This window comes from Seriola lalandi, unplaced genomic scaffold (assembly GCF_002814215.2).
Source record: "Seriola lalandi dorsalis isolate HSWRI2012SDOR001 ecotype SW California unplaced genomic scaffold, Sedor1 jcf7180002054454, whole genome shotgun sequence".
NCBI classification, from domain to species: Eukaryota; Metazoa; Chordata; class Actinopteri; order Carangiformes; family Carangidae; genus Seriola; species Seriola lalandi.
The window spans coordinates 120067-132763 of NW_019525007.1; the positions used below are offsets into that span (position 1 = coordinate 120067).

The following is a 12697-nucleotide window of genomic DNA, read 5'->3' on the forward strand; positions in this document are numbered from 1 at the left end:
GGGGGGGGGGTGGGGGTGGGGGGGGTCACAGCTCCTCCTGCAGAGCGCTGGTCCAAGACAACCACAGGCAGCCTCTGCTCACATCTATACTCAGTCCAATCACACATCAAATGCTCTGTCAATGCTGACCAGCAGCCAATCGAGGGACAGATCCTTAATGTCTTTCTGATTGCGCTGTTTTTAATTCATTACATGACTGCGCTGTAACAGTTTTGCTTCATACTGACACATATTTTCTGAAACAGGGCATTCTTTAAAGTAGATTAGCACAGTTTGCCTGTCAGCTACAGATGTAATTTTTGCCTCTCTCAGCCAGTGTGTATGTATGTGTGTCCTTGTGTGTGTGTGTGTGTGTGCGTGTGTGTGTGCAGCACGATGTGCTTGAGTATGTTTACGTGTGTGTGCGCATGAGTATGCCAGTAGCGTATAACTACAAATGTGTGTGTGTCTTCCTGGAACAGCTCGCGTCTGGGGGGCAGAGCAGACAGCAAAGAGCTCAGCAGCGCCTCAGTCCCTCAGGACACGCTGCAGCTCTCTCCTCGCGGCCATGAAAAGCAATCAGAGCCCAGCCTTCTCCCCTGGACTTACCTCTGCCTTTAATTACAGACCTCAGCAGCGGCTGCAGCACAGAAAAAAAAAAGACAGCCTGCGCTGGGCCACAGCCAGCATGTCACAGCCCAAACGCAGGGCTGGGGTCGACGCAGCAGGCCTCTGCATACAGTGGTCGGTCATAGATACAGTGTGCTTAAACATATAGTCGGTCCTGATGGGCTCAGCATGTTTCTACATAAACTGGGACAGAGCCAAGATGCTCCCGTACTGTAGCAATACAATGTGCAGAGAAAACTGCAGACATAAAACACAGTGGGGCTCCATATAGGCAGGAAAAGCCCTTTCTGTGCGCTTAACAAGATGGTCTCACCACTATTCTGCCATGCAGGAACCAAATTACAAAAAAAAAAATCAATCGTACCAAATAATTGTTGGCAGTATAGCAGTATTGTATCCTGGTAGTTGCTTCTCATCTTTATTCTGCTCTACAATAATCAGAACATACAAGGTGTAAAATATGAATCAGGAGCATGATCCTCACATATGAATAATGTGTCCACTGGTACGAAAAAGGATGATTGATGAGGATCGGTTCATTCTGTATAATTGAGACTCTCTCCCATTCGACAGACGTGGTAGTAGAGGCCCAACACGTGCCTAAGGCTGAAGCAGAGGAGAAGCCACAGTGCACACATGGGCAGGGGAAGATAAGAGACTATGTACACAAGCTGCTGGTTTTATTGCTGCAACATAACGCTGGGATAGCATTTTAAACACATTTTCAGAAAACCTGCCAGCGCTGTCCTCGCTACTGTGGAACAGGGCCATGGTGCTGAAATGTGTCAGTGGGCTCAATTTCTCACCTAATTTAAAGTGAACGGAGAATGACACTTCAGTGAAAGCAATGAGACTGATCAGGAAGGTGATGTGAATGGCAAATGCTTTCAAGACAGTCCTCCATGGCCGGCTTGGTGGCACATCACCGAATGGAGACACAGTTTGATATGAAGGCTCCTGTTAGTTTCCGCATATGTGATCTTCAAACAAGGCCGGGGCGACCAGTGCAAGGAGGCCCTCACCCCCCTCCACACGTCATGTAGCCTCGGGCCCAATGGCACACTGTGCCGTCACACATGATAATGACACCCACATCAACGTGTCAACTCAATTTGGCCCTCTTATAGGCTCTTTTTGACTCAATCAATGCATGGCCTTCCATCTGGTTTACACTGCTGTCTTCGCATTAGACAGGGATAGGGCAGCGACAAGCATTGTAACAGCTCACTATAACTGCCCCCTGGACCTGTCAGTTTAACATTACATTTTATTTTGAAAGCAAATCTTCCAACAAGTAGCCAGCGCATGCTGGAAAGTTAAAAAAAAAAAAAACACACCCTGTCAAATAGGCTACAAATGCTTCAAAACATAAATCAAACCAAGTCAATAACTATGTGCTGTGCAGATCATTAATTGTGGCAATAAATTCACCAAGTTCTTATTTGAAAATCCCATCTTGAGAGGCTTTCCAATAAACATCAGCCAGGCAAATTTCTAGCTCGTTAAAATTTAAGCCAATTAAAATCCTATTTAAAACAAAGTTAACAACTAATTCTAACACCTCCACAAAACCACAGCACTGAAGCTGTTATTATGGGCTGCAGCTCATTATTTTCTACATGGCTTGTCTGGCTCGCAGTGTGGCTGACTGGGACATCCAGTAAACATCTGTCATGAGGCTTCCTTAAGGGGAGCACAGACACAGTAAGCTACTGATCTAGTGACCCCACAGTGCAGGCATTCACACACGCCTTGGTGCACCTGTGCCCCTGCTATGGTGATGTTTAGGCCAATTTTAAGAATTTGTGCCTATAACCCGTTTATGAATCATTTATTCGCCATATCACAGTGGAGGGGCCTAGCTGTAAGATGATGTGTTATCCCATTGGGTTTCAATAGCCCATTCATGAATCATTCATTAGTTTGGACTATAGATTATTCCCCTTTATTCATTTCTTATTCATTTCGGGGCAGCACTGCTCGGGATGCATAGCGTTGATTCAAAATGACGTCCACAGGCCACTGTTTGTCTTCAAAACATACAAACAGTGCAAGGTAACTGGCTTCGATATGAACAACCACACGTGGCATCTGTATTTATGTTGCATTTCGGAGCCTAAAGCCAATAGTCAGAGCCAGTGCTTTAAAGAAGTGGGGGTATTTTTCGCAGGGAAAAGGTAATCGATGGAGCAGAGACGAATGAATGTAGGCTTCGACAGCTGTCCCAAGGAGGCAGGGCTGCTACTACACCGCATGCTTGGTGTGTTCTCCCTTTGAATAAAATGTCCGATCAGATCAAATCAGGGAAAGCAAGGGAAATAAATCAGTGTGTGTATAAATCAAGCTGTCATGTGCATACCTAATAGAGCTCGCTACCTATTCAAATACAGACGGCACGCTGAATAGCAGCATAATAACGTTTCCACTGCCTACCTCCAGAGCGTATGCGCCCAAACTGCGTTTTTTCCCCCGTCGCAATGGGATCCGTCTCCGCTGCTTTGGACAGTATCAGAGATGCGTCTTTCCCCCGAAATGCAAGCACTTCCCCTGCATGTTCCCCCCACCCACCCTCCCCGCCACTACCAGCACCAGCAGCAGCAGCAGCGGCGGCAGCAGCAGCAGCCTGGGCCTCCAGTAATAGCAGGTGGACGCGCCTCTCAATGATGGAGACAGCGCGACTCTCCTCTCCCCCGCCGCTCCATTTTCAATTACGGAAGAATTCGTATTCCAGGAAACGCGCTACAGGGCAGCCAGCATGTCCTAATATCGCCGCTTTTCTCGGGACAAACAGGGGCCGTCGCCTCTCAAACTCCCGTTCCGCGGCGCCCCCTCGCCTGTTATGTAGCTTTTACGAGATGCTTGATGTTGCCATTGTCACGGCGTATTTTTTCTTCCTTTCTTTTTTTTCTTTCTTTTTTTTTTTTTTTTTTGCAGCTGGACCTCTCCCCCTCCTTGCGGCGCGCAGTCTCGTAGGCGCGTACTTCGCCTGCTCCCCCTCCGATTCTTCTAGGTCCGACCTATGAGCGCGCACAGCCAGCCGACGCAGGGCCACGCACTGCTTTGACGGACGCGCTGAGCAAATCAGGTAGCCCTCTCCAAATAGGACTGTATCATAACAGGGCAACTGCAATGACATGAATAATGAATAGGCTACTCGTGTATGCCTATGCTGGATGATAGGCCCACTCATAACACTTACCGGACTGGAAGCAATATTTGGATAGACTTGAGGGTCTCTCTCTCTCTCTCTCTCTCTCTCTCTCTCTCTATCTCGCTCTCTCTCTCAGTCTCTCTCCCTCTCTCTCAGTCTCTCTCTCTCTCTCGACATGAATTGGATCTGCAAACTGTAAAAAGAGAGAAGTCAATGACAAATCACTGAATAACCTATTGAATGAAATAGCCAAATTTGTATCATAAAGGGATATTTATAGAATTCCAGAGTGACTTAGCCGGTTGATCTGGTCACATTTATGAAGTTGCAATGCAGCAGCCCTGTCACATGAAACCTCAGTGTTTTAGCTCAGACTGAATGGATGTAAATATTATCGTCAGTGGAGGGCAGGGCTGTACACACAAGCAAAAAAAATAAATAAAAAAAACAGCAAGTGCCTCCACTTCATAGATGTACAGTGTAGGGTATATTTCATTATTGATTGGATTTCTGGTTATTCTCTCAATTAATCATATAGGTCTAGTCTAACTGTGACAAAATAGTCACAAAAGCCCAATATAATTTCCCAGATCCACAATTTCTGCTTTGATCTGACCAACAGTTCAAAAACATATATACTTTACCATAATTTATGACAAACAACAGCATCAAGTTGCCACACTCAAGAAACTGGAACCAGATAGTGTTTGTCATTTTTCCTTAAAAAGTGACTGAAATGATTAAATGGTTGCCAGAATAGTTGCAGATTAATTGTCTGTGATTTGTCTCATTGTTCCAGCTCTAGAAATTGAATATAGGGTCTAAAACAATTGGTTAACTGATTAGTTGACAGAAAGTTGATAATAAGTAATTTAGATTAATGGCTTATCACTAAAATGCTGTATATTTGCTGGTTTCAGCTCTTAAATTGTGATGTTTTTCTCTTCATTATGCCACTGTACACTGAATATTTGGGGGTATAGGATTGTTGGTCTTTGAAGACGTCACCTTGGACTCTGAGAAATTATGGCTGCAAATTTTTATCTATTTTTTGATAGAAAAAATAGACCAATTAAATGTTATTTTCATTATTGATTAATCTCACTATAGTTTTAGGATGAATTATTTAATTGTCTAAAAATGTCAGAGTAGAAAGCTCCAGTCAACATATATTCAAACAGCTTATTCGTGACCAAAAATCTATAACCTAAAGAAAATCACTATACAATATATAATAATAGAAGCCAAAGACTGAAAATCTTCGTATTTGAGAGACTGAAACCAGCCGTTTCTTCTTTTTGTTTTATTGTTTGTTTGTTTTTTCCATTTTATCTTAAAAAATGACTGGAATGATTGATAAGTCAAATTGCAGCAGGTAACAAATCGATTAATCAACTTGTTCTTTCTTATTGTTATTTATTACTCTCTTTTTTTGCAGTCACCATGACAGATGTTTTTAAGGGGAAAATGAATTGTCTTACAGCTTCTCTGAAGCAACTGCAAGATGATAATAAAACTAAAAGCTGACGAGAGCCGAACATTTTCATGCTGCTATAATTACTGAGTTTCTTCATGTCTTTCCTGTAAACAGAGATAATCACTACTGCTGCATGAACGTAATGTGAAATAATAAGCTTAACCATAATAAGTAGTACTGAAGCTTAAATGTTGCACACACTTATAATGAATATGTGTGTGAAAAAGTTTGAATTAAGAGTTTTAACAGTTTGGTTATCTATGAAGATGGCAGCAATCCATGATTTATACAATGTAAAGCATTGATCTCAAACTATAATGCTGTTATCATGAAGAGAGTCATAATAGTTATTGTAGGAAATATACAATATAGCAAATTTCATATCCATCTAACTTAATATATCAACAAGAAACCTGGGGAAATAGCATTCCTGTGTTTCATATGTCTTCCAAAGTCGTGAATGAGACTTTTTTAAATTAGAGATATTTGTATGTAAGAAACACAGTACAAAAGAATGGCTTAACTATGTTGCTGTAAAAATCAATATAACTTTTAATACGATTCTAGTATTTTTCATTTACAGCATTAACTTTTTCAACCAGTTAATGCAAAATAATTCTAAAGCCTTTTGCACAGAAAAAGCATTACAGGAGAACAGTTTATTAAAATGACAAAACTGTCTATGCAGAATCAACAACCTGTGATTTCTCCTCAAGCCCAGTCTACATTCTCTTCACAAAGTTTCAAACCCATAACATACAAACTCATAGTTAAAAGGACTTTATAGTATATTCATAGAATATTTGAAAAAAAAGCATATTATAATGTAGAAAAAAAAGGGGCAGGTTTGCAATTCTGTATTTGAGAGAAACAGCTTCTCTGAATGCAATGCCCAAACAGCGGTCCATCAACGCTGGAGGTTTTACAGTTCCAAATTCTTTGTGAATGAGTGAATTCATCTCACTGTCTGCGCGTTTCTGGGTTTTAATACTGAGAATTTCGGAGTGGTTTTCTACAGGATTATGTTGTGTATGAGTTAGAAATCACATATGTTCTTCTGTTATTATTGCAGTGTAAAACGAGAACTTGTGTCCTATTGGTGACAAAGTAAATAATATATTGCATAAAAAGATAAATATATTGCATTTACTTGTTTTACAATATAGAGAATATATGTATTTATTTTTGTTTAAATGTTTCATGATTTTAAGTCCTGTCTCAGTATCCAAAATTCAAAACAAGGGCTAACTGCAGAGGAAATAATGTATACTTCTTGACCAAATACTCTACTCCACATTTATAATTTGGTTAATTAGGTTGATTTATACGGTCTTTAGTCAAATTTTCAGTCGGATGTTTTACATACAATAAGACCTCTGAAAAATACTCTGTCCTAAAAATGTTTGTGACCAGTTGAGACAAAAGTAATTGGGAAAAGAGCTGATGTCGAGGTGAAGATGTGTAAAGTATTACAAGCCAGTACAGAATTACAGGAGCATATACTGACAGATTTGGCATGATGCTTTTCATTATAATGAGATGAGGGTTTTCCAGGCCAAGCAGCTGAAAAGTTACTTGAGTAAAACGTGGAAAAAATTCTACATATTCTCCGTACCACAGCTTAAAGTTTAAATAAATCTACAGGAGGTGACTCTGGCATTCAAACCCATGTAAAATTAAAGGCGATGAGGGCTGAGAGAAGAATGTAAATGCTGAAATTTCAGGCTTTGACGCTCACCAGGTCTGACAGTCGGTGTGAAATCTCCAATAAGATTATGACAGTTGTAACCTGCATGCATCCGTCTTTGTATTAGCATCACTGTGCCTGACCAAACAGTCTGAGAAAGGGCCATTTGGTCTAATTTATCAGCTCTGTATGAGATGTGGTGAGCTTGATTTAAAAACCAGCCTTATACATACAGGTTCACACTGATTCATGTGAGCCCATCCAAAAGTCTTAAAGATGCCACTGAATGACAGGGCGAGACCAGAACAAGCATGTGTATCCTCCTCAGCACTGCCTCGCCCCCAGGTATCTGATCCACTTTCAAAGCTTCATGATCACCAAATTCAGAGCTAGAGTTCTGGGATATTTGCGGCGCCCTACACACCTGGGACACCTCGCTTTTATTTATGATAAGCCATCTTAATGGGAATTAAATAGTGGGGGTGGGACGTTAAAGGTTCTGTAGACGGCCGTTACTGCCACTAGATATCGCAGTAGACCACCAGCATCTCAAACCAAAACAAATGCTTCGTCGGCCGCCACCCCTCCACTCCCTCTTCCCGTTCTCGGTCAGCAAGGTGTTGGGAGGAAGACCAGTGAAAGCACAACTGAATGACTTTACCCTGTGTACACGAGAGCCAAAAAAAAAAACAATCTAACCACAACCATTAGTCCATGCTAGCCCTTCCGTGATACGCTCCACAACAATGCTGACAGTTAGCCAGCTAGCCATAGCAACGTTTGCCAAACAAACACATTATTTGGGTAAGAGCAAGTTAGCTAACGTTAGCATGCCTACTGTAGCCGGTCACTGATGAAAATCGTTAATGTAGCCATCACGTTACTTACACAACCAGGAGAAGAAAAGCCAGTACCGAGTCAAACTGGAGCTGTTTATTAGGTTGTAGGGCTTTATATCTCGGTAAAGCCGGACCAGTTTTGATTCCACCGCAGGCCTAAGAAAGAAGTTCAGCCCTGGCTGGGACCAGACTAACGAATGACCGAAGGAGCCGGTAAAAAATTTAAAAACAAAAATTTATATGGATTGGGATTTGAGTCAACCAGTCTGCCTGTAATCTGGTTTTAACTTTGGGAGGACTTTTTAGCCGAAAGGCTTGGTTTCTTTAGTAGAGGAAACTCTGGAAGATGCTTTCACCTGTATTCTGCATCCTGTCTCTGGCTGGGCGGGGTCTGTGTGTTTATACACGTGGGTAGGACCAACAGTTTATGCACATGCACTAACATGCACGCGCACTAAAAAAAACAGGCATGCGCTGCATGGCCTGACACCAAAACAAAGAACAGAGACACTAAGATTACAACACATACAGGGGGGTGTGGCTTGCTCTCTGGTCAGGACGCCATTACTCTACTATATTGAAAATAGTCTTTTACTGCTATATCATTGATTCTGGTATCATCTTATTTACAGAACATTGAAATAGATAGAAAATATAGATATAGATATAAAATAGATAGAGAATCTCCCCTAAAAATTATTTCTGTAATACTTAGTATACAGTAAATTTATGAAGCTGTAAAACAGAGAGACAGACCTGATGAAGTCATCTAAGCACAAACCCTGGAGCTGCTCTGTAGACAGTGAATAATGGAACAACTCCTGTGGGACTCTTTGATTGCAGCCATAGTGATTTCATTGGGACATTTGCTGATTTACAGCTGGCAGACTGACATTTAAAAATGTCCACAGATTCAGCCTCTAATTCACTGACAGTCAACCTGTGACACCCAATGACATCGTCAGTTCAAGGCTTGATGCTCTGATTTGGAGATTTGATGAGAAAATTGTAGCTTTGCTGTCCAAAATCAGCAGAAGAACACAACTTGAACTCTGTAGAGTTTCTGTTCCTGATGACACCCACGAACTCAAACAGATTTGTGGAAAACTTGAGCACAGATGGCATATGACAAATCAAGAGATTTGCCTGTGTCGAGAGTTTTGATAAGTATAACCATGCACTCTCAGCTGCTAGGACAGCATATTTTTCTCATTTGATTAGCATTGATAAAAATAATCCACAGTTTCTGTTTGATACACTTGCTAAACTCAGACAGAATGCACCTGCCACCAGCTCTTCATTCAATGCTGATAATTTTCTGTATTTCCCCACAAATAAGACTGACTCAGTTAGAGATAAAATCACTGGTCCACACTCCTTTCAGAATGATGGCTATGAACTCTGCAGTTCTTTGATGGATGCAGGCGCTGTGACTCGGACCAACAGTACTCTCACAGTAAGAAGTAATTTCCCCTGAGGCATTTACCAGCCTGGTAACTGCTTCCAAACCTACAACCTGCATATTACACCCTACACTGTATAATCTTTTTAAAGAAAAGTTTATCTTTATTAAAAGAGTACTATTCTTGATGTCATCAGTAAGTTACTTTCTATGCCCTCAGCTTTTGAAACTGCCATTATTAAACTGCTGCCTAAATAACCTAAAAATGAATTCTGAACATCTGATGTCCAATCTTCCTTTTAGTTAAAATTACTTGAAAGTGCTGTCGCTGATCAATTTATTGCCTACCTATCAAACAACAATCTTTTTAATAAATTTTGATCCGGCTTTCTGCCCCATCATTCTACTGAAACTGACCTGAGCAGAATTATCAATTTTTAACAATTACTGTTGATTCTGACAGAACATCATTGTTGCTGCGTCTTGACTTGAGTGCAGCTCTTGACAACACAGGCTTTCACCTCCCTGGAGAAACACATTGGTATCCAGGGGATGGTGCTTTCATGGTTTCATTCATATTCATCTATCTCTGAATTTTCTGAAGTAAAGTTTGGTGTGCCCCACAAATCAGTCCAAGGCCCTTTGCTTTTTTCTATCTATATACTTCACCCTGGTGACATCATTTTCAAATATGGTGTTTATTTCCATTGCTATGTTGATGATACACAATTATGTGTTCCTGTAAAGCCAATAATGACCTTTCCCAACCCCTAAATTTAGAGGCATATCTATCAGAAAAATGGATGAGTTTGAACTTTCTGCTGTTAATGTCTAAAACAGCTACAAATATAAACATTTATTTTTGTTATTTCTAAAAGCTTGTCATTTTTGACTTGTCTGACATTCCAGTCTTATATCACATCTTTTATGAAGGCAGCATTTTTCATCTTAGTAATACTGCCAAAATTTAACCTATTTCATCATTAAATGATGCTGAAACTGTAATCCATATATTTGCATCTTCCAGGAATATTGTAATGCCCTTTTCTCTGGTCTTCCTAGTTTTGCTACTTAAAGTCTAAAGCTTGTTCAGGAAGCTGCAGCTAGAATTGACAAAAACTAAAACATTTGGTCACATAACAACCATTCTGGCTTCTCTTCACTGGTTACCTGTATAAGCCAGACCTGATTTTAAGGTTCTTCTTTTAACTGATAAGGCCTATGTGTTTGCCTACTGTGCCCCTTATCTCTAAACTTCCATTACATGTCACAGATGCACATTCAGATAAAGTCTAAATGAAGGCTGAAAACTTCACTTCACTTCATTACTGCTTATCCTACAACTTAGCATAGTCAAACACCACTGTAATATTGTAGTTTTAATGTGATTGTTTTATTTTCAAATTGTTTTATTTTATTTGTTGCTACCTGTTTTGTCCCATTTAGTTTGTACGTATTCCCTTTTGTTGAATGTGGATTTTCCCTTTTAGGAGCCTGTACTACAGTCCTACAGGTTCCTCTCTGCTTGCCTGTGACATCTCAATCAAAATACCAAAAGTTTTGTAGAAAATGGAATAAATGTGCTAAGAAACAGAGCTCACAGCTTTTGCAAACACATGGAGTCTTTATGTTTTTTAAATGATTGTATAGCTACCTTCAAAAATAGAAACGATTTAACTTTGAATGATCAGATGTAGAAACGACTTTTATTGCTCTTAAAAGGAAGAAGGTCCTTTTGCTTATGAGTATAAGATAAATTCATAGGACATTCATAAGTTTAGTATCTGCAGCAAGCATACATATTACACACGAGTAGCCTGGATGATCCAGGCTCTGCTCAGAGGTGGCATCATCTGCAGTGTACTGTATATGTGCAGAGAGTAATACCAACTATATCTGTGTTTATTGACTTTAAAAGGATCAGCTGTGTGTGTGTAAGTGCATGCATATTTGAATATTCATTCTCATTTTGACCAGGAGCATTGATATAGTACACAGGGATTACGCACATAAATTTACACTCCCACACAAAACGGTGGAAATAACTACATCTTCTCTGAGGCATCGATGCATATTCATCATGGCGTAGACGCCCTTGGCCACATACTAGTTTCATTGTAGTGGGATGGGAGAGAGCTGATTGTCTGGTGCAGAGGGATCGCCCTGAGTCTCAGCCTACTCTGCATGTTATCTTGATGAAAATGAGTGTGGCGGACTTCAGCAACAGGCCATGGAAGGGTCAGTGGGGATTTGACGTGTGTGGCTGAACCCCCTCTTATCACCTGTGCACCCTGAGTTTTCATGGGACTAGAGAAGCTGCTCTTATTTAGAGATACTACATATCAAAACCTTGTCTGAATCGGCATGCAGGATAATAAAATATAGCCACGTACAGATAGAAAGAGTGGGTGCAGCAAGAAGACATCGTCCTATCTGCACATCAGCAAGATGTTCTTTGAAAATCTCTCCTTCAGTAGAAGGTCGTGGTTTTGCATTAGGGGCTGACTTTCCTGCTGCGGTCCATATTAAGGATGTTATTAGAGGCCTTTGTGTGCCTGTCTTCCTTTGCGTCTGCAGAATGCTGCATTGTAAACAGGGAGATGGCTTCCTCATTACCTCCTGAAGACATGCAGACAAACAGCTCACAACAGCGCTAATCACGTGCACGCCACACAGAACAATTAAGGGTCATTGAACAACAGATTCTGTGATACAGTTTTTTCAAACAAAAATAGCCACAAAGCAAACACCCCCTGTGTAGGTCCATCTCAGATTGCTCAGTAACTTCAATACTTGAGAGTGTTATGTCCTTGACCATTTCAAACACACACAAAGCTTTGCCTCAGCAGAGAAAAGCGAGAAATTCTGCGCTGTGTTGTATCTAAGGCTCTCTCAGAGAACCCAAGCAGATCATAGTGAATTATGTTCACTGAATAATTAGCGAATAACCTGTTAGGGGCAGTAGCTGAACATTGTTGGGAGTCACTAATAAATAGTCTCATAATCTCTTCCTAGGTTAGATTAGAAGGACGCCATTAACATCAACTCATCTGCCTGGACATCAGACGCATGAAAGGAGACCCATCCAACCAGTAATCATCCAGTTGGTTTCCTTTTAAGCAGGGCCCTATCAAAGTCTACTTTCATCTATAATGTGTGACTTCCTCAGGAGGTGGTGGAGGCTTCACTATGCAGCGCAGCAGGACTTGGTCTGTCACGTTATGTGAATGTTTTTGTTATTGTCTGTTTCAATTATAATCCTGCCGAAAGGCCTCGCTGTGAGTGTCGTCTAATGTATCTGGTCCCAGAGGAGGATCCAGAGAGCTGCAGGGATTCTTGAGGCAGATCCTCTGTCATTCTGTCCACCAGACAATGAACACAATGAGAAAATGTGAGGATCACTATTGTGTTCATGGATTTAACACTTCAGCTTCTGTTACCATTGAAAAGAGCCAGGCTAGCTGCTTCCCTGTTTCCTGTCTTTATGCTAAACAAAGCTAAACAGCTACTGGCTGCAGCTTTATATTTAACA

General features: G+C 40.9%; 1 protein-coding gene across 1 annotated transcript in view; it reads right to left on the reverse strand.

The window, feature by feature from the left end:
* The window catches only part of nexmifb (neurite extension and migration factor b), a 46703-nt gene extending 43573 nt beyond the window's left edge, over positions 1-3130 (reverse strand). Inside the window, exon 1 of the mRNA XM_023411162.1 lies at positions 3043-3130. The gene's annotated coding sequence lies outside the window, so the exon portion shown is untranslated. The remainder of the gene's footprint in view (positions 1-3042) is intronic.
* Between the last annotated feature and the right edge of the window lie 9567 nt (positions 3131-12697).